The sequence below is a fragment of the Chelonia mydas genome, chromosome 15 (genome assembly GCF_015237465.2).
Source record: "Chelonia mydas isolate rCheMyd1 chromosome 15, rCheMyd1.pri.v2, whole genome shotgun sequence".
NCBI classification, from domain to species: Eukaryota; Metazoa; Chordata; order Testudines; family Cheloniidae; genus Chelonia; species Chelonia mydas.
In genome coordinates this window covers 17,053,647-17,075,417 of record NC_057856.1, presented here as the reverse complement: position 1 = coordinate 17,075,417, position 21,771 = coordinate 17,053,647, and the positions used below count along the sequence as shown (strand labels likewise).

The window sequence follows — 21,771 nt, the reverse complement described above, 5'->3', positions numbered from 1 at the left end:
AACTTTTCAGTAGTTCTTACTCTGTCACTTGAATTAGCAAACAGTAATCTGCTACAATACATAGTATGGAAATTTTGATTTAGAACTAAACTCTGTTAAAAAAGAACCCCTATTAAATACCAGTCTAACATTCTTGACAAAGCTCCAAGGCAAAAGTGTGATTCAAGAAAGCTTTATTTATGCCAATTTGCAAAAAAGCTATAGCCCATGATGAAAATTGCTCTGTGCCAGTTTTGCAACTATGTAAATAATAAACACAAAATGCTCCTAAGGTTTCAAAAGCAAAATTTTACTATAGGCAAGACCCATAGGTGTAAGAGTTTTCCAGTAAGTTTAAGATGTAATCTTTTTCTGTCCTTTAATAAGTATATAACTTTATTTTATCAATATAATGCCAAGTGTAGTATCAAATATGAATCCTGATGTAAACTGGCAATGTTCAGCTTCCTTATGCTGCAGGCTGGGTCATAACATGCTGGTATAACTACTCCACAAATTTTTAGTTTAGCTCTTCTTTATTTCAATGTGACAATACAAGTAGTGAGTTATTGATGGCAGCTAAAGTGACACCATTATGACTGTAATCAATAATCCACCTGCTCAGAATAACAACTACCACCAGGAACATATTTTGAATTGATTCAGAAATCTATGCCTCCTTCAGTTACCCCACTTTGTTACTTCCTTGATTTATACAACAAAATCTCTACTTTAGGCAAGCTGTTACAGAGTTAAATACTAAGAAATGATGGCATATCCAGATGTAAATTACACGGTAAATATTTCACTATAAACAGAAATACCACTTGCTAAATTCCTGTGGGTTCTGATTCAGGACCAAATGCTTCCTTACCACAGCCTGCAAGATAATGTAAATGAAAAGCCATATTTAGACAGTGCTTTAAATGAGGTTTATGACAATGGAAGACACTAAATGGCCTTTCGAGATCAAACAGTCCTAAACTTGAGACCTTGGTAAATTTACTTGATCACATTCAAGCTCCTACCTCAAATTAAAATTAAACACATGTGCGTACACTCCCTCCTCCCTAACTTCACTGTTCACCTTTTTCTTCTGTTTCTCCCTAATTGAGGAAGTTCTCATAAGAGGACACCATTTAAAAAATTGTTGCTCTCTAGCTACCTCTTCTATGCCTAAAACTGCTGAAATTAACAGGAGGTACAAGCTATAACCAGGATGCAAGAAACTGCAGCGTTCTTGAGAACAAGATGTTTTAGGCCACCTGGTGATACATCCTTACCCTCCAATCCCTGGTTCATTTTACTGTTTAGCTGATTAGACAAGTGAGCCCGTTGGCAAGCTACCATACAGATTTATTAAATGGAATAAAATCAACTTAAGGGCTATAAAAATTTGAAAAGAAAACTTGTTTTAAAGTTTTATTGTGAATAATCTCAGCATGTGAAGTGTTCCCTCAGCTACGGATACAATGGTCCATATAGTTTCAGGTATACTTTGTAGACTTTGCATTTAAAACTGATTGAAAAAACTTCAGACTGAAAATGCAGATCTATATTCCATTCTGCTAGTAATCCACTCATTAGTTTAGCTCCTGTAGATGTAAAACCTTACTACTTATAGAGGGCTTAACCTTTTGTGGTCCCTGCCCCCCCCCAAATGCCCCACCCCTGCTCCGTCTCTTCCTCCCAAGGCCCTGCCTGACACTTGCATGGGGGGAGGGGATGGAGAGGAGCGAGCAGAGGGTGAGGCAGGGAGGGGGCAGAGCACAGGAGGAGTGGGGAGCAGGGCCCCTTCTGAGTGTGGGCCTGGTGCCATTGTAAACCTGGTACTTTACTTATAATGTTAATAAGGTCTTTGCACCAGAAGCATCCACAGTTTGCTTCAAGTGATCACCAATTAACTTCCAGATCTTCTTGTTGACTATCTTCTATTTAGAAGTAGCTCCCAAAGCTGTAATTGTAGTGTGCTCAACTGTGGCAATATTTTTCAAGAGGGGGACTGAAACTATAAAAAGGAAGGATGAACACCCCAAGTACCATCTCTCTCTTCCTGCCCGTAGAGTCATTGCACCTGAAGGAACAAAATAAGCAGCTGTTGGACTGAGGGAGGGGTCCTGACCTAAGAAGTTTGGTCAATAAGACTCCTGAAAGCATGTGGTGAGAAAACTTTGTTTTGAATTTAACAGTTAGTTAAGTTAGGCCACCAGTTGTGTTTTATCTTTATTTTTCTTGTAAACATTTCTGACTTTTATGCCTCATTATTTGTACTCACTTAAAATCTCTCTCTTTGTAGTTAATAAACTTGTTTTATTGAATCCAGTGTGTTTAAATTGAAGTGTCTGGGAAACTTCATTTGGGGTGGCAAGTTGTATGCATATTATTTCTGTTTAAGACAGAGGGTGTGTTGGGGTCACCCTGCAGTATAACTGAGGCTGGCGAGAGCCAGAGTGTAACTCACGTGAGGCTGGCAGGCTGCAGTTGCACATAGACACTCAGGGTGTGTTTTACATGCTGGAAGACTGTTTCTGAGCAGCCCAGGTGGGAACTCCTTTAGCAAGGAATCATAAGGCACCTAAGATTGCAGGGAAAGGGTGTCACAGCTGCTCATTAGTCTAGATTGTACCCTGGTATGTCACATTCACCCACCAGCATGTGGGAACATATTTTCTGTTCATATCTTGTCCTGTGCAAAAGAAAAATACGTTCTTGGAAAAATCTTTGCCATGTTTGTCTTTCCTGCTAATCCTTCACTCTGACATGCTTAATAGGTGGTAAATGTACTTTTCAACCTTTACAAACGCTCATTGTATTGATGATTATTGCATTCCCTATCCATGCAAGTCTACCTGGTCAAAGAAACAACCAATGCATTTAACTTGACACAGGAAAGTGTTCATCAGGTTTTCAGAGCAGAGAGCCATTATATTGGTACTACTGAATTTCAGAAAGATTGATGTTTACATGGCCATTGATATCATACCACAGAATTGTAGTTTGTTACATCATTAAGAATGAAGGAATCATAAGCCTTCTCAAGGAGGTTTTTTCCCCCTGCATGTTAGTTTGAACTATGTGCACAGTTTTGCAAAGTGAAAAATATGAAGCCCCTTTTTAGCTAGCTTATTTTTGGTCGCTTAGAATATTTGTAGGCTTTCTAAAAAATCCATGTGCAGGTTTTTTATAACTGTGGAGAGACTCTAAATACCACTTCCATTTATACTAATGAAAGCTCCAGTTAAGACTGTGCCATTTTAAGAATATTCAAATCTGTACCTTTCTAGGGCTGCCTAGTGGGTTAGTTTGCCCACAGTTAAACAGATAAACTTAGAAACAAGGATAAGCATCCTTCCAAACAGTTCCTTTTCAGATTGAGCAAGCTGTTTTTATTTCCTTCCCTGTAGGAGAGCAGTGTTTCTGGTAAATGTAGCATTATGTGTGTCAATTCCTGTTCTGCCAGAAGCCTTTCCTTGCCTTAGTACACAGAGCTTGGTGTCTTTTTTTTCCTGGTTTATCTCTATTTTAGTCTATAACTCAGTCAGCTCTTAATGCTTTTGGTGACACAAGAGCAATTAAACGTTATCTGGGCAGAAGTTGAAAGTTTCACGGTTAAAATGTTGTATAGTTTGTGAAGGGCACAACCAAGGTATGGGGCAAAATCAACAAAATCTCATTTTGGGAACCAGGAATATACATTCTGAGGTTTCCATGTCCAATATTTCATCTCAATTCATGGGTCAATCCATTAAAGCTGGGCCTTACCATACCTTCTGTTAACTTTAGGGGGGAAACTTGCTGTATTATCTATAGAAAGTACGGAATTCACAACTTGTCTAGGTATTCCAATTGAGTCATGCATCTGCTCTTTTCAGATTTTGCTATTACTATTGACTGCTGGATCCTCGAAGAAGGTGTTGGAAATTTATCCTCTAGCTGGTAGGGTTGCAAGATCCAGTCCAATTCATACTGCAGTCTACAAGATTTTCCTGCACTCTGAGTGATGACTGACCTCAACTGTAAAATTTATATGTTTTATATCACATCTGCCATGCTGCGATGAGTGGCTATTCTTATCTGTAGCTAGTGGGAGAGCTCAGAACTATTAGTTCTGGACTGGTGTTGAAATGTGATTTTTAAAAATAGTGGTACTTTTCCCAAGCTCCACCCATGAAGAGCCAAAACAAGACTCTACGTGGAATAGATCTTCATGAGATTAACCTCCTTCCTTGTGTGCTTTGAACAGTAATGAAATAGTCAACACTGATACCTAGGGCTGACTCTTCAGCTGCAGCACTAACCATGTTATTCAGTACACTACTCTTGCTCCATTCCTAGGAGATGGACATAACCACGCAGACTACATTATGACCTAATGTATTAAATTTGAAAGATGAGGAGTGCTTTTGGAGAAAAAATAGTAGTTTTTGCAGACTAAGCAAGCAAGAACAAAATTTCTATTCTCAAATTTTCAAAAGAAAATAGAGAAAACCAGATAGCTCTTTCATAGCTTTTGTTACTGCAAAAGTATTTGAGAATAAGTAGGCTACAGTATTATTACGAATTGGATTAAATCTCACTGAAACTGGTGGGCATAACAGCTATTTATTCAGAATAAATGTAAAAAGCAATTGAGCTCCTTTGTGGGATAGACAGATAAATCCATAGGTGCCTCTGCCCAAAACAAAGGCACATGGCAAGGCTGGAGTAGGAGTTAGCCATGCAGCCGAAGGGGGCTTTCATTGTAATCTGATAAACTCCGTGACAGGGGGTTGATTAAATTGGATCAGTGTGTCAGTGGGAAACAGCCAGAAACACAAAATAAACAAAAAAGAAGAAGAAAGCTGAGGAGACAGCAGAACAAGTACTGGGAACACGGTTCTGAGAAAGCACAAAGAAAGCTTTTTGGATTGCATGTTGGTTGAAAGAAGCTTGGAGGTGTGAGCAAAGAGAATCTCCTGTTTGAGTCTTCCTGTGTTCAAGGAAACTGGATTTTGTTCATTCTTTGTAAATAAACAATTATGCCAAAGAAATGCTTGGCGCCAACACTAATTTCTCTTGACCAAAACAATCCAGAGGATCTTGAATTTTGAGTAACCGCTCAAGTCAAAAAGGGGTACAAGTATGATAATGCTTTGGAACCAGAGTGACTGGAGAAAAGTAATGGAGTACTTGTGGCACCTTAGAAACTAACAAATTTATTTGAGCTTAAGCTTTCGTGAGCTACAGCTCACTTCATCGGATGCACGAAAAGTGAGTCAATGCAAGATAAATCATAGCAGTTACAGATGGAAGTGACCCATTAGATAATCTGGTCCATCTTTTGCAAATACAGACTGTTCCCCATGGTACATGGATTCCCTTCCTCAAGAAGGGAGAGTCCTTGTTGTCTAGTAATTACTCCTGCTGAGAGTGAGGAGACATTGGGTTCCATTCCCAACTCTGCCACTGTCCTGTTCCATGACTTTGAATAATTCACTTCATTTCTGTGTCTGTTTCCCCTCTCATCCTTTCCCCATCTTATTTGTTTAGATTATAAAATCTTGGGGCAGTGAATGTCTAAGTCTATATATAGTGCCTAGCACAATGAGGCCAATAGCAATAAAAAAATCCAGAATAACACAACTATTCCCAATGCAAAGGAGTTGAGGTCTGGGGAAAAGCAGCTGTACTTTGCAGCCAAATGGGAAAGCTCATAAAGGAGAGAGTGATTTTTTTGGAAGCAGTGAGCCAAGGTTATACCTCAGGATTGAAATGGCTTTAAAAAATATTCAGTTACACATATCTCTCAAACAAGTAGAGAGCTATTAGTAATTATTTGTATTATAGCACTTAAGAACCCTCTCTCTACACTTTCATTTGCTCTTTATACTGGCATCCCACAGAATATTGAATAAAGTTCAAGGACTTTTTCCTTATCTTTAAGGTGCTCTATTGTTTAGGCCCAGAATATTTAGAAGACCATCTAAAGCTCTGGGATGAGGACCATGGTTGACAACTTTGCTCTCTGGCAAAGCGGAACTCTACAATAAGGGTAAAGCTCATCTGTGTAGAAGACAGGCATTTCTCAGTGGCTAGTCTGAGACTGTAAAATGAACCTGCCTCCCCGGAACTAAGGATCATTACAAACCTCACCACCTTCTGCTCCAAGTGCAAGGTGTCTTCCTTGCCTTTTCTAATAGGATAGGAACATGTATATTTTTAAAAAAAGAAACCCAAACAAGACACTCCACTGCATACACTTCTTCCCCCCCTCCCGGGTAAGGGACTAGAGAACAAACACCACATGGCCGCTGTTGGTCATACTACTTAATGCACTACTGCAAGGTTCTCAGATACTGTGGCGATGAGTGTGTTCTAAGAACCTGTATAGAATAGCTATCGCTGCCTGAGGAACTAAAGTGGAATCAAATATGCTCAAGAGCCTGCTGACACAACACAGTTATTGGCTCATCTAGGTGCACAAAATTGTGTGGGTAGAATTTACCCATACAAGAGTCCAGAATGAGAGTAGCTATAATCAGATGAGCAAAAAGGCTGGAATAGGCAGATTCTTTTTTCGAGTTCAGGATCGATTGTTCTTACTGCCTGTAGTAGTTGCACTGAAGATAAAATATTTGCACCAGGTCGGAGGGTGCTAATTGGTGAAAATAAATCAGGCAAGGAATTTTCCTCTACCGATTGTAGAGAAGTTATAATAAAGGAAATTACTCAGGAATAAAACATTTACACAAATATTAATAATTCATAGCCTGTTTCTCCTCTAACTTACCCCTGATTTATACCAGTTTAACTTCATTGGATGCAGTGGAGTTATTGGTGTATTTAAGAGAATCATACACCAAGTTTACTTCTCCGGGGGAGGCATTTGACATTTCATTGCCTGCTAGCATTGTCTTTCTTGAAGCAAATGTCACTTGAGACTTTTCTAATAAGGGACAAAAAAAAAATTTGAGCACTCTTGTCATTTCAGATAAAATCAAGTGACTGATTTCTGATAAGTCAAAATATCAGGTTTTTGGAGGTTTCTTCCCTTCCCTAATCATTATAATTGTTGACATGTATTGTTTGTGCAAGGAACTTTTGAGAGTCAGTTCTTTATGGAAAGCTATGTAAAATACTTTTGAGGTTATGAAATTGAAAGAAATGAAATGGTATGGGGAATGTCAAGACCAAGGTCAATAAGTACAAGGAATGTTTAATATTCTGGGGTTATTCCTTCAAAGAGACCTGCTCAGTGCATCTTTGAACTGGTCTTTGAGAGTTTAGGGCAGTCATTGAAAGATGAAGGCACCCTATACCATGCAGGATTGGACCCTTAGGAAGTGGGCTGTGGTTACTAATGTGATACAGACATGCTCAGTTCATGTTTATGTGCCTCACTCTCATGTCTGAATACTTTGATATAAGAAGTTCCCGATAACTTAAGATACTACAGTAGGCATTTTAGCCAGATATTCTGGCTGGTGGATACAAAGTGGAGAAGTCTTAACCCAAAAGTTGTGTAGGAAGGTGTTTGTTCACCCTTGGGTTATGCTGTCTTCTGATGGGAGAATCCAAGTTGTGAAGTCCACAGGATAGGGGTCTCAGTGGTGCAAGCCACTTCCATCTCCTATGAGTGACATATGACTGACCAATGCAACTCCCAGAATAGCCAGAGCCAGTCAGGGAGGCTGGCTGGACAGGTTAATGGGCTAGGGCAGGTGTAGGCAGTTATTTGGTTTATCCCATGAGCATCCTCAATGAGTGGGACTCCACTGTTTAAAGCTACCCTCTCATGGCTCAAAAGTTTGGAGACCATGTCCCCAACTAAGGGTATATTGGAGAGAATTACATTATCTGGATGAGCGTGGAGAGAAAGCCCTCTAGAGTAGACTTATTTACCAGTTAAATGTACTATTTGAAATTATTTAGCACAAACTAGAAATTAGCATTTAGCAAAATGCAGGGTTCTCAAAGGTTCTTCTAAAGTTGCAGAAGTTCCTGCTGCCATTTTATAGAGCTGGTTACAAAGTATAGTGAATATGATCTTTTAATGTGTTTTCGTCCACCAGTAGATATATCTTCCATAATCTTTTTTGTTTCTATCAAATATTTCTCAACATCTTGAATATTATGCATTGCTTTTCTACAGTACTCTTAGTGACTGCTGCAGGAACTCTTAGTTAACTCAGTTGGAACATCTTGGCCTCTTGGAGGTCTTATGTTACATTCAGAGTAAAAAATAACTGCCTACTTGTGTGGTATTTTGATTCCCTTCCTTCCCCTACCCTTCCTTGTTTAGGGTTGTTTTGCAGGCTAAATTTAAGACGGCTGTTGGGAATGATAAACCCAAGATGATTGTAAAAGATATTGTCTGTTGGCATGTGTACAACTGGGAGGATCAGAACAATGGAAGGTTAATGTTTTGGATAAGCTGGAAAACATTGTTTAAAGTAATTCACAATGTTCCTGTCTTTTAGGGTGGATAAAACAAACTGAAAATGTTTTTCCCCTGTTTATGCACATTTGTCAAGTGCCGCAGAAGCTGATGTGATGCTGTGACTGATTCTGTGAAGGGGTTCAGTGCCTTCTGTGAGGTATTAAGTACCATCTTCCACAATCATATTGGAGGGACCATGGTCATGGAACTAAGGATTCAAAGTTTTCTGCATTATGTCTAGAGCTGTTCTATAAGAGACATTCACCCTTTAGTGTGTTGAGAACAGCTAATATGGAGGAGCTTCTGAATATTTATAAGAGACTTATTAAGCTAGTTCTCAGTGCAGTAGTTCACTGACTATACTCATTACTTCCCAATAAGTGCTGTGCTAGAAGATTGTTAGAGCTTATGATACACCGCTAGATTAAGTGTTCTTTTCCATCATTTTTTCTTTCATTAACGGTGTTAAGCAATGTTACTTATTCAGCAAGTTAAAATTACATTTCCACTTTTATTGCTGCTGTACTTCTAGTTTTGGCCTGGTTCCTAAGAAATCCATACCTTTTGGGAGCTGCAGTTTGGCAGACTAAACTTTTCTAACAAGGTTATAAATGATGACTGGAGGGCTTGTTTGCCTCTATTGCTGCTTGACTTGGTTTGTGTGACACAACAGGGCAGGACAAAGGAGGTCCAAAAACACGTCTGACATATACCCCATATAATTTTAACACCAGAGACTTTGTGAGACAAAAGGCTAAATGTAAGTTTTATCAGCAGGTGATTGTAGCTGTGTAATTCACATACTGTTTATTTTGTAAAGCAGAATCACACTAGCCTGTTCTAATAGACTTGTAACAGTGCTTTAACTGGGTGGGCCTGGTCCTGATTAGACTGCTTAGTCTTTACTCAGATGAAAGTTACTAATGCTTCAGTAAGAGCTAAGATTGTGCTATTTGGCTTCCTCACAGGATGGCTGGCCTAGTAGTAAAGTAGGTCCAACTCCTCTGTGCCAGAACAGGTACTCCCATTTGGCCAACTAAGACAAAAGGGCAGCGGGGAGAGTGGTAAAGGCTTAGTGAAAGAGAAACTCAGTGAATCAGATCAGACTGAGTCAGCCAGGAGGCAACAGCTGCCAGAACCCTGAGACTGTGTGGTTCGTGGGAGAAGGTTGAAGGCAGGAGAGCAGCAAGAGGATGATGGCCCTAAGCCGGGGCTGGAGGAGCAGCAAAGAAAGTTGCCTTCTGGCTCTAAACTGGAGAGGGCTGAAGGCAAGGGAGCAGTGGAGGAGTTTACCACTGATATGTCCAGGGCTGGAGAGCAGGACCCAGAGAAACAGAGAGAGGGCTAGGGGAATGAGGGCTGCTCTACCGGTAAAGATGATCTTCCAGCAGAGAGCCTGTGGGGGCTCTGGCTGTGAAGGACTGGGTTTTAAGAACTATATACATGGGTGGTGATATGGATTACATCTTAGGGCTTGTTAGAAACTATTTGCAGTATGTTTGGTAATAAAGTGGTCCCCAGGAAGGATTAAGCAAGAGAGTCTAGCATAGAGTTTGAGGTAACTGAAAGGGGAAATTGAGGCAGCCATGCTGCAGGAGGGCATCCTAGGTGGAGTCACCCAATAATGGCCACTTGTCAGCAAAGTAAGGGACAATCAGTCATGCTTTATAAATAGAACCTAATATGAAGGGTTAATAAAAGTTATGAACTTCTTACAGGCATAAGTAGTATGTGTTACAGACAACCATAAGCACATCCTTGTAAGTGTTACAGGTGGTTATCTAACCATTCCTATAAGCAACCTGTTGATCTGCTGGACTTATAACAATCTATAATTGATCTTTATTAAACCATTTCACTCTTTTTAAACTGTTAGTAGGATCTTAATGTAAATTGTGACTAACTATTAATGTGCAAAAATCCACTTTGAATTTTTCTGGTTTTTTTATTCTGATTGGTTGATTATTTCTGATTTATGGCTATACTGAACCCACATGCTTATTTCCTGGGCGGGGTGGAGGCGGGGGGGAAGTTATGTGCATTTCACACACAATGAGAGAAGAATCCAACCCATGTTAGGATAAGAACACAAGAATTACCATTCTGGATCAGACCCCGGTTCATCTAGTTCAGTATCTTACCTCTGAAAGTGGCCAAAACCAGATGCTTCTAAGGAAGATGCAAGAAGCCTCACAATAGGCAGATGTGGGAAGGTCTTCCCCTTCCCCGCCCCACTTTGAGGGTCTCATCCTAACACCCAAAAGTTTGAGACTACCTTAAACCCTGTAGCATGATGTTTAGTATCCCTTCCAAAATGTCTGGATAGTCTTGTTACACATAAGTGTCCAGATCATCTTTGAATCTTGCTGAATTCTTGGCCTCATTGTCACAGGCCATGCCTGAGTTCCATGGTTTATTTACACGTTGTGTGAGTTTTTTTCCCCTCCTTTTGTCACTTTTGAACTTGCCATCTTTCACAGACTGTCCCTTTGTTCTTGTGTTAGGAGACATACCATTTGCTATTTTATTTACACTTATGTTCCTTCATTCTTTTCCTTTCTAAAGTTAGCAATCCCTTCAGATGAAAGTGAATCAGGGCCAGCTGCCTCCTGTGCACCTGCTTGTAGTCAGACATCACTCTGTGGTGCACTGCTACCAATTTCTCCCCTCTTCAGGGCCCTTTAACTTAGCGTCCACAGGTAATTAAAACATTCCCCTCCTGGGGTTCCATTACTGAGTCCTTAAATTCCCGCCCCCCCAGGCTTCAACCCAAGTTCATTCATTTTCTCCCTTTAGGTAGCGAGTTCCTAGACCTTCTTTCAAGAACTAGGTCCCACATCAAAACGTTTCAAGGCTTCACCTGGCTGGTGCTCAGCCCTCTGGCTTCAAGGCCCCCAAGCCTTTCTCCCAGTCAGGCTCTCTAGTAGATGCTGGTCCCAGTACTCCCAGTAGGGTTGCCATCCCTCCAGGATTGTCCTGGAGTCTCCAGGAATTAAAGATTATGATGAAACTGTCCAACCAAAACTGGCAACCCTAACTCCCAGACTTTACTTGGCTGAAGCTCAGACTTCTGGTTCTGCTTCCAGGCCTAAACCCTTCTCTCAATCAGTGTCTAGCTAAAGCCTCTTGCCCTCTTGGGGCCTTCCCTGTAGAAGCCTTTCACACAATCTGTAGTCTCTGTATGATTTCCTGGGCATCTCCTTTTCATTGCAGACTCCTGCTGCTCTCTATATGGTGGAGTCACCCTGACCTCTCCCAGGTGTGGCTCATTCTGTAATCAGGGTTGACTAGCTCTAGCCCTTTAAGAGTGAGCCACCCTGTTACAGAGAGTTTTTCAATGCACTGTTAGAAGTCATAAGCAGATATGAAATACCCATCGCAGTGAGAGGCCTTGCATTCTTTGCATCTTATGCCAGCCATGTTGCAGGGTTTATGCTACAGATTAAATACCTGGAAGGTATCAGTCTTTCTCGGCTGCCATCTAATACTGTCTGCGAAGTGGAAAGTTTCTAGGCCAAACCAAGCACTTGGATGTTCCCCCCCCTCCTCAGACTGTTACATTTTCTCCCTTTTTATTTACTTGCATTCTGCAAATCTCCGCTTAATTCTAGACATAATTTCAGGACTCAAGAAACTATAGCCAGCAACCCAGGGTCACTCTATCTCTGCATGAGGGCAAACCTCTTCTTGGTTTGTATTGATTCTCAGACAAATATTATAGTCAGTTATTTGAAATTGAAGACTGAATTTCTTCTGGTTGGAAAAGGTCATTTCTGATTGGTATGAGAACATTCATTTACTCTTAATCTTTGAATAGACTAAACACTGCATATACCATATGCGCTGACAAAACAAGTTTAACTGGAGGGAGGCACATTTGGTCATTTGAAGCTACAGTTGGCACTACCAAAAGCTTATCCTTGTTTGCATTAGAGATTTCCCCCCAAACTGCACACTGATTCCAACAGTGATGAGTGGCATCAGCAAAACAAGTAGTGAAGACTTACCCTACTAACGAAATGAGAGCCCATATATAACTAACATTAAAGCTATCTTGGCATTTTGGGAATAATTGAATTTCCCCAGCACAAGCTTCCTTATGTGTGTGTCTCTCCAATCGATGAGAAATGGACTAAAGTCTTGGGTATAAAGGGCCCTAGGCTACCCCATACATGGGTGGAAGAATGAGCCCACTAAAAGGGCACAAGTTATTGTCCAAAAGAACCGCAAGAACTCTTAAATACAGACTGGTAAGGCCAGAACTGCAAGGCTGGTGAACATATTCCATTCCAAAATGGACATTTCAAAGCTGTCCCAATCCTAAGTAAACAAGGGCTAGAGCAGCAGGAGCCGCTGCTGCCACTGGGTAGTTTGGCCTGCTCCTTCCCTACTGCACACAGGGTACCTTTAAGGATTCAGATTCTAGGAACACATGAAAGAAGTGTCTGTATGGGGAAATTACAAGTGACCCCCCTCCTCCTCCTTTCTCAACCCAAACATTGGGGATGCCTGCACAGTAGGGAGCAAATGGACAGTATTCTGGCCACTAGCATGCTACACTGCAGAGAGTAAGGGATTTCCAGCCGCACATTGTTCTAGGAGCTGTATTTTTGTAATAAGAGGATGGTGGGGACACCTTGAAAATAGTCTGGAAAAGCCATGATTATGTTTACTATGAATTTCTCACTGAAATAAATTCCTCCCCTCTGTGATGAGATTTATGCAGAATATCAAGGAAGGACCTGCTGTGATTTTCATGTGAAGAGTATCTGTTTATAGGCAGTGTTGTTGGCTTTTATGGGGTGGTTTTTTTGTTTTTTTTTAAGTTCCAGCTCCTGGAGAGATGAGAATTTGAGCTTTCATTTAAAAAGTTTCTAGCCTCCATGTTTGCAGAGAAAAGTTGGAAAATGGGACTCCAAAAGGCTCCAAACCAGAAAAGAGAGACCAAAAATGTAGTTTTTAAATTCATGGTTTTTAAGCTAGTCATGTTTTTTGGGGTCCTGACTCATGATTTTTAAACACTTGGGGTTGGCAGTTTTTACATATAGGGTCACATTATGGCAGGTCCACTGCTAGATGGAAGGGTTGGTGCAAGCAGCACACTTCTCCTTCCAGCACTCCCTTGGAGGAGTGCAGGATGAGAGAAAGCTTGCCAGCACTGCCAGAATCTTTCCACGTGCGTTTTTTGAGCTCCGTGGAAATCAGAGGGAGTTGAGAGTTTCAAATCCTTGTAAACACACCACACTGGTAGGGTTGCCAGGCATCCATTTTTTGACCGGAACACCCAGTCAAAAAGGGACCCTGGCAGCTCTGGTCGGCACTGCCGTCAGGGCTCTTAAAAATCTGGGCGGCGGCACAGCAGGTGCCCGGGGCTAAAGCAGGCTCCCTGCCTGCCCTAGTTCTGCATGGTTCCCAGAAGCGGCCGCCAGATCCTTGCAGCCACTAGGCGCGTGGGTGGCCAGGGATGCTCCGTGTGCTGTCCCTGCCCCTAGTGCCGGCTCCGCAGCTCCCATTGGCCGGAAACTGCGACCAATGGGAACTGCGGGGGCAGCACCTGCAGGCGTGAGGGCAGCGTGAGGAGCCTCCCTGGCCGCCCATGTGTCGGGAGCCGCGGTAAGCGCTGCCAGGACCCTGAACCCTCTCCCAAACCCCAACCCACTGCCCCAGCATGGAGTGCCCTCCCGCACCCAAACTCTGGAGCATGCAGCCCCCAAATCCCCTGCCCCAGCCCCCTCCTGCACTCCAGATCCCTCATCTCCAGCCCCAACCCAGAGCCTGCACCCCCAGCTGGAGTCCTCATCCCCCTCCCGCACCCCAACCTCCTGCCCCAGCCTGGTGAAAGTGAGTGAGGGTGGGGGAGAGTGAGCGATAGAGGGAGGGGGGATGGAGCGAGCAGGGACGGAGCCTTGGAGAAGAGGTGGGGATAAGGCTGGGATGTTTGGTTTTGTGCGATTAGAAAGTTGGCAACCCTATACACAGGTAAGAGTCTCATTGTCTGCAGTAGGAGTTTTTGCTTGTAGTATCAGGGCCCACAATAAGAATATTAGAATAAGATTTTGATCCAGTTTGATTGAGTTCTCTTATCTTACTGTTGGAGACATGAATTAAGATGGGTTCAGTCAACATTTATTCTTTTTTGATCAGATTCTTAATGGTGAATGTTGTGTAGGCTACACATGGCATTGGTTTTTTCTAAAATGAGAACTGTGAGAGCACCTTAAAAGTGGACCATGCAATATGGCCCTCGTTTTGTATTTCCTAATATTTTAATTAACATTAATAAACATTTTCAAACTTTAGCAGGTTCCCACCTGTAACATTGCCCCACTGAAGTCTTTGTTTTTAGTCCTATCTCTGATTTTTTTCACTCTTTACTTTTTCCTTTGGCTAAAAGAAGTGCAGTGTATGTATGTTTTATTTGTGGAAAGTTTGCAAATGGGGAATAAGATGTTCTAAACTAAGTAATGCCAGAATTCTGCCCCTGACCTCCAGGTTGAATTGCTCAGCAGATGAAGTCTGAATTGCTAATAGAATGATACTTTGGGAGAAGATTGTTGCCCAAGGTTGGGTTTGTACAGATTCAACACATTTCTCTGACTACCAGCTCCCTTCAGTGCTGCTTCTGGAACACAGTGACCCTATTAAACCACTTTCATTTTGTGACAAATATATTTTCTGTGTACGTGTTTAACTTGCCAGTATGTTTCTTCCATTTGTAATGGGATTTTTCCTTAGTTCTCCTTTTGCTAAACATGATGTGGGACTAAATGGCACTTACTTATCAGAGCTGATGTAGATAAACAAAGCATCCTGTTTACTAATTGCATCAAATAAACCTGCATCAAATGACTTCCCGTAGTTATTGGAAGTTTCTATATTAAGACATGATGTTGCCCTGTACTTATAAATTACCAAACCAGGCAGAAAATTTACAAGGGAAGGTAGACACATCCTGAGACACTCAAACGCTGTATGGTAGCCAAATTCTGACTGGCCTTTGAGAATTGGAAAAAAACAGGTCATATGTGGCTTGTAACTGATAATTGGATTTTTTTCCAAAATACATGTGTTATGAAATTAAAGTTCTAACCAGTCTTGTATAAGATAGAAGAGAAAGTGGAGGGCTTTTTTTGTTAGCAGTATAGAGGTACATTAACGGTGCAAAACTTAGAGCACCAAGACTGAATTTTTCTGCTTATGCTGATCAAGTACAATTAAAACATATATTATTTGGTCTAGGTAATACTTAGCCCTGCCATGAGTACAGGGAACTGGACTAGATCTCTTGAGGTCCCTTCCAGTCCTACGATTCTATGATTTGAATGCATAATGTTGCTTTAAAATTAAGTTAAGAATTTTTTGTGTGCAATGACAACATATGTAAAGACCACTGGAGATATATTTGGGAGTGTATTCACTCCTTTTCTATTTTTTCATCCTCTGTCAGATTGATTAAAATTTTTTTAAGACAAATTTCAAAAACTTGTCAGATTTATTAGTGTTGGTCAAGAGTTCTCTGGCACTGACATCCAAGACCCCTGCTTTTTTATATATATAATTATGCTATAGAATTCACGGATGAAGAGTGATCTTTTTTAGATCAATGTCTTACAAGGTCAGAGTAAAATCCATCCCCTTTCCTATCTAGCACAAGCCACAGTCTGCCAAGATGCTTTTTATTTGTTTTCTGGATTGTTTGTATTATTGTTCCACCTGTTTTGGAAGAAGAATTTCAGAAACTTTGATAAGTAGATTAGAGAAGTTGTCTTGTAGCTTCGTAAGTATGTGTAATGCGAGGACATACAATTTTGTTACTTCCTGCAGCTAAAGCCACCACACTAGATTACATTCATACTGGTGCTAAAAATCACAGAAAGGGGACAAAGCGTCTTCCTTAGCATATCTGGAGTTTTATTTATGTATGTGATTCAAGAAAAATTGCTTGATGGCTGTATTCTGGTAGTTTTAATCAATTATGTGGTTAATGTAATCTGCTGGGCACTGTTGTTTTTGCTCCTGGTATATTTTCCAGTCTCACTTTAGACATCCTCAGTCCTGTGGTAAATTATCCTTAATGGATTGGATTAACTAATACAATTAAACAAGATATTTCTTCTGAATATTAGTTCCAGTCAAACTAATAATAGAATCATAGAAATATAAGCCTCGAAGGGACCTTGATAGGTCATCTAGTGCAGGCCCCTGCACTGAGGCAGGACTAAGTATTCTCTCCACCATCTCTGACAGATGTACATGGAACCACTGGTTCTTACAGGAGAAATGCCAAAGTTGTGTATTTTTGTAGGCAAGGTTAGTTATTTGTTTCTAATACAGGGCTATTTTAGCATGTGTTATATGGCACTGGATTTTGGTTTTTAAGACGTCATGATTAGTGTACCTGTAACAATAGTAATAATTAAATAGGCCACCATGTGTTAGGTCACTGATTTCAAGCACAGGCCTACCATTCTCCAAAATATATTTAATAAAAAGAATAGGAGAGGAGTCTGTTATACAGTATCTTGCCATATTTTTAATGCATTGTGATTTTTTTGAATTTTGTTGTAAAGAGGTTTCAGCAGAAGCCTACTCAGTTGCCTAGCAGCATCTGAACCAAACGGGAAATGCCTTCTGTGACCTTGCCTTGTCATAAGCAGTGACTCTGAAGATCACTGAAAGTCATATCATTGCAGTTTTACTCCCTGGGTGCAACACTGCATTTTTAAAAACCATTTTAGGTTGAGAAGCTGTATGTTGGCACTCAGCTCCATACAATAGTAGTTCCAGTATTGGCACAATTTCTGGAACAATGGTCTCTCTGCTTCTTGTGTTTTTCAGGGACATCCACATGCTTATTAAGTTTTGCTTTGCGAACGGCGGAAGAAGGTTGTCAAATTGGCTGAAAGAACGGTAAGAGCTGTCAGTTTTCAAAGATACAAGGATGTTTTTCTGTTATTAACACAAATTTTCACAGCTGTGGAATCTAGATTCCAAAACTGCTGCTTCCCTCTCTCTCCTACCCCTTGCTGTTGCAGTCTGTATGACAATTGTCATTCTTTGCCTCACAAGAAAAGCAATGAAAGACTAAATTCATTTTCTGGAAATAATCTTTAGTGGCCTTTCTGTCAAACAACAGGACTATTGAATTGAGTGTATTTGTAAATTTAAGATATGCAAGAATTTGAATCAGTTTATTTGGCACAGCAAAAAAAAAAAAAACCTATGGAAAAACAAATGCCAGGCTAATCAAAATGTTGGTTAATTAACAGACTATTGTAACAACAACAATAAAGCCTTCAAAACTTTATAAATGGATCCTTTTAAAGTGTTTCTGCTGGCAACCCACTTCTACATAAGAGGTAAACTGGTTTCCTGCCTCTTCATCAAGGCTATAATATTATTTGACCTCAAAAAACTGTAGTTCTGTGTCCAGTTGTAATGGTACTGGCTGTGTATGACTATGCCCTCACAAGGCAAAGGTCCTTACCACTACTGCCAGCTAGGGGAAATCTTTAGCTCAAGTGGTAGAGACCTATGTTTTTGAAGTAAAAGGATCAAGCTTTAATAATTTCTCTGTAGGTGTCATTTACCTAGTATTTGTATTTTTCTACAGTTCATGGATGTTACACAGGTATCATGATGGCAGTTATCTACTTGTGAGATAGCATTTATGGTTTCTTGCAGTACTTGACCCTCAGGCTGCTTATCTAGTGTTCAATGAATAGTTCTCACTAGAACAGTGCAGGCAGCAGAGCTGAAGACCAAACATTTCACTTTGATTACCTTAATTTTAGGGAACCATTCCTGGGGTAGCTAACCCTACCCTGCCACCAGACAGAAGTTTTCTGATGCTAGGTAAAGCAATTAACAACAGTCCTTTGGAGTAAAGTAGGTACATGTCATGCTTTAGGTGTAATTTAAAAGACTAGTCTTAAGTATGACTAAAGGCAGAAGGCAGCTATGCTTACAAAATGAGAAAGTTAGTCACACAAATCCAAAATTTTTAAACAGTTCAGTTTTCCAATGTTTCTGAAGTGTTCTCTTGGTAACATTATCTTCAGAATAATCAGATTATTGGATAAAGAGGAAATACTATTAATATGGGAGGATGGAAGCAAGGCTAAGAGTTATGACTTCTTAAAATGATAAGTAATATACAGGAGGCAGGTGATGGTCCTACATGAGTTTGCTAATACATAGAGCTATTAGAAAGCTACTAGAAAATAGAAGTGTGGCAGGAACTGGATAGAGATCTCCCCTATCAAACCTCTTCATTTGTTCAGAATTATGGCAAAACAGCAGACAGTATAGCCATTGGCATAAAAATTAGATACTGTCGGTATGGGCATGAATAAGCAACCAATTATTCCTTTAGTGAGTATTTGTGAAGAAAAGGGGGGGAATCTCCAACTTTTAAAACATTGCTGCTGCATTGCATTGGAAAGGGCTTACCAGTGTTACAGCCTAGTGATTAGGTTTCTGGCTACAATTCTCCCCCATCTCTAGTGTCCCCTGCTAGTGGTCACTCCAGCGAAGTGGCAGTCTCTCTTTTAGCAGATAGTAATTCAGCCCTCCAGTTAGATCATCATTGAAGTCTGCCCCTTTTTGGGGCCACAGAGTCCAACAAAGTATAGAAGTCCAGCATTCCCTCAAAAAGGAGTCTCTGTCCTAATCAGGGGCCCCCAAAGACCTCACACCCTTACTTCAGGGCTTATGATGACTTTATCCTCCTTATCTCCAGAAGGTGTGTGTTTATCCTGCCCTCACGGCTGGCTGGTAGGGGAGCCCAGGCCCTTCTTCTCTACCAAGCTCCGACCCAGGGCCCTGCAAAATAGCATTAAGATCAAGTACCCAGGAATGTTTGGAGGCTGCCTCCCTAGACCACTTCCTACTATTTCCCTTCCCAGTCCAGGACATGTTCACAGTCTCACAAACATTCCAAGACAAGATAGTGTGAAGCATTCCTTAATCCTTAAGGACAAGCTTTTTCAGCACCTAGGATAGCTGCTGCTACTTGCACACCCCTCCACCACAGTCTCCCACTATACCAGTGTTTCTCAACCTATTTACCATTGTGGGCCGCGTATGAACCACTGCACTATACCCTACTGAGGAGCTATCTTCACCAGGGCTATCTGGCTCTGTTTTAAACTCCTCCTCCAGATAGAGCAGGCTTTGCAGCTGCAGTGGAGCAGGGCTGGTTGAGCCCAGAACAGCTTCTTAACCCCTTCTATCTGAGTGTAATGTTTATATACCTCATCACAGGCAGTAATTGTAGGATCATTACAAAAGTTATTTTTTATAGAGTTTGTGACTAAAACTGATTTGCTTGTTTCAGGAATTAGGTGTGCTCTTTTCTCATTTTAAAGAAGGCGTCACCTTTAATCAGGACAACCATACATTTTCTGAATGATGGCGCTTTCAGTTGATTGCTTATCAGACCTGGGAGTATGTTGGCTAGTTTCTCTGCAGAGTGTAGCCTGCTTGTTCAGACAGCTTACTTCTAAAATAATTTTAGGATTATTTTAATTGATCATTGATTGGTCGATAGTGATCTTAAAATTTTATTGAATTTTCCACAAGCCGTAGAGAACTTGATGGAAAATCTTAAAAGCCAGAACCATTTTGGACCTGCTCATACTCCCATCAAACTCAGTGGTTTAATTTCCATTGCTTTCCGTAGGAGCAGTACCAGTCCTATAAGTGTAGAAAAATTGTGCCATTTCTTTCAAGCACAATTATAATCCTGTGCTACAGCTAGACTCCCACAAGAAGCTGTGTAACCATCTATACAGTTGCTATGAAGAAAGGAGTTTGCTTTCATACACTATGTTTGGGTATGGGTAGGGATTTTTAGGTGCTTCTGCCCATGGCTGGCTCTAGGCACCAGCTAAACAAGCTGGTGCCTTGGGCGGTGCTGCTGAAGGGGCTGCACTCCGGCTGTTCTTGGGATGGCGCTCCAGTAGCAGCCCCGGCGGCAATTCGGCGGCAGCCCCTCTTCATTGTTTCCCACGGTGGCAATTCAGCGGAGACTCTTTTTACTTGGGTCTCACCGTCGGCGGCAATTCGGCAGGTTTTTTTTTTTTACTGCTTGGGGCGGCAAAAAACGTAGAGCCAGCCCTGCTTCTGCCATGCCATCCATATTGTCCTCTTGTCCCTTTAACTCCAAAACACATTGTACCATTAGCAGACCAAGGTTAGAGAAATTTTTTTTTAAGTGTTCAGGCTGTTTTCCATTTCCTCTACTGCATATGGGGCCTGATCCTTAGAGGTGCTCAGAGCCCTCTTTAGATAGACTTCAGAGAAACTTGCAGGTGCTGAGCACTTGTTGGGATCAGGTATATAGTGAACATTAATGGCTAAATTCTGCAGCCCCAGACATCACTGGTCACATCCTCAGGAATTCAGGAGAGAGCTTCAGAACCACTCTACACATCTCAGTACTGTGCTAAAATTAAAAGGAGGAATTCAATTTTAACTGTAGGTCTTGAGTTTTCTAAAATTGCATATTATTTCAGCTGTGCAGTCTTTCAAGCCAATATTATGAAAACAATAATTTCATATGTCCTAACCTCATTCTTGCATAGACAGTTATTTTCCAAAAGTGTGCACTTTTCGGCAGGCAAGAATATATTGACTATATAGTAATAACTTCCATTAAATATTTAAGAAGGAAAGGTGCCATTACAAGTAACAATTGACTAGACATCTCCTGCCAGTGTTCATCCTGCAATGGTCTTTGAAAGAATAAATATTGATGCTTCCTCAAGAGTTCAAAATATATAGGTCTGTCAGATGAAATAAAAATATAAGCTGAACTGGGTAAAGAAGAATTTCTTTTTTCTTTTCTGAATCCTTTATGTGTTGCTTAGCTGCTTGTAGTCAAAGCTAGTCTTTGCTTTGATGATTAAAACTAGAATCTGAACTATGGTAAAGTGTTTGATATCAAACACTTGATCTCAAATCTGGGAGTTTTAATGGCCAAATTCTGGCCTCTGACATGTGGATACAGCTCCTGTTGATTTCACTGAATGCAAGTTTGGCCTAATCCTACACCCACTGAAGCCAACTGAAGCAAAATTGGGACCATAGTTGTGTGGTTTCAGTGATCAATTTGTTTGACCTGTAAAAGCAACCCCATACTTTTCTGGCAAATACATAATGGGCTGGTTCTGGCACTATGTATTCTAATAGGTTGATAATATATAAAATTTTACCAATATTTGGAGGAAGAAAGTCTTCCACATTGCCTGACTTCAGGTATTCCGATGCATCCTCTGAATATGTGCTTTTCACGGTAAATGTGTTTATAACCATGTTTGTCCACATAAGCCAGTTTATTGGTTCTTCTATCTCATCTTTCATTAACTTAT

The 21,771-nt window shown here is 40.9% G+C and overlaps 1 protein-coding gene across 6 annotated transcripts in view; it reads left to right on the top strand.

The window, feature by feature from the left end:
- The window catches only part of ARVCF (ARVCF delta catenin family member), a 448,905-nt gene that overhangs the window by 9,715 nt on the left and 417,419 nt on the right, over positions 1–21,771 (top strand). For all 6 annotated transcript variants that reach the window (XM_037879234.2, XM_043529834.1, XM_037879232.2 and 3 more), the window contains exon 2: positions 17,237–17,308. The gene's annotated coding sequence lies outside the window, so the exon portion shown is untranslated. The remainder of the gene's footprint in view (positions 1–17,236; positions 17,309–21,771) is intronic.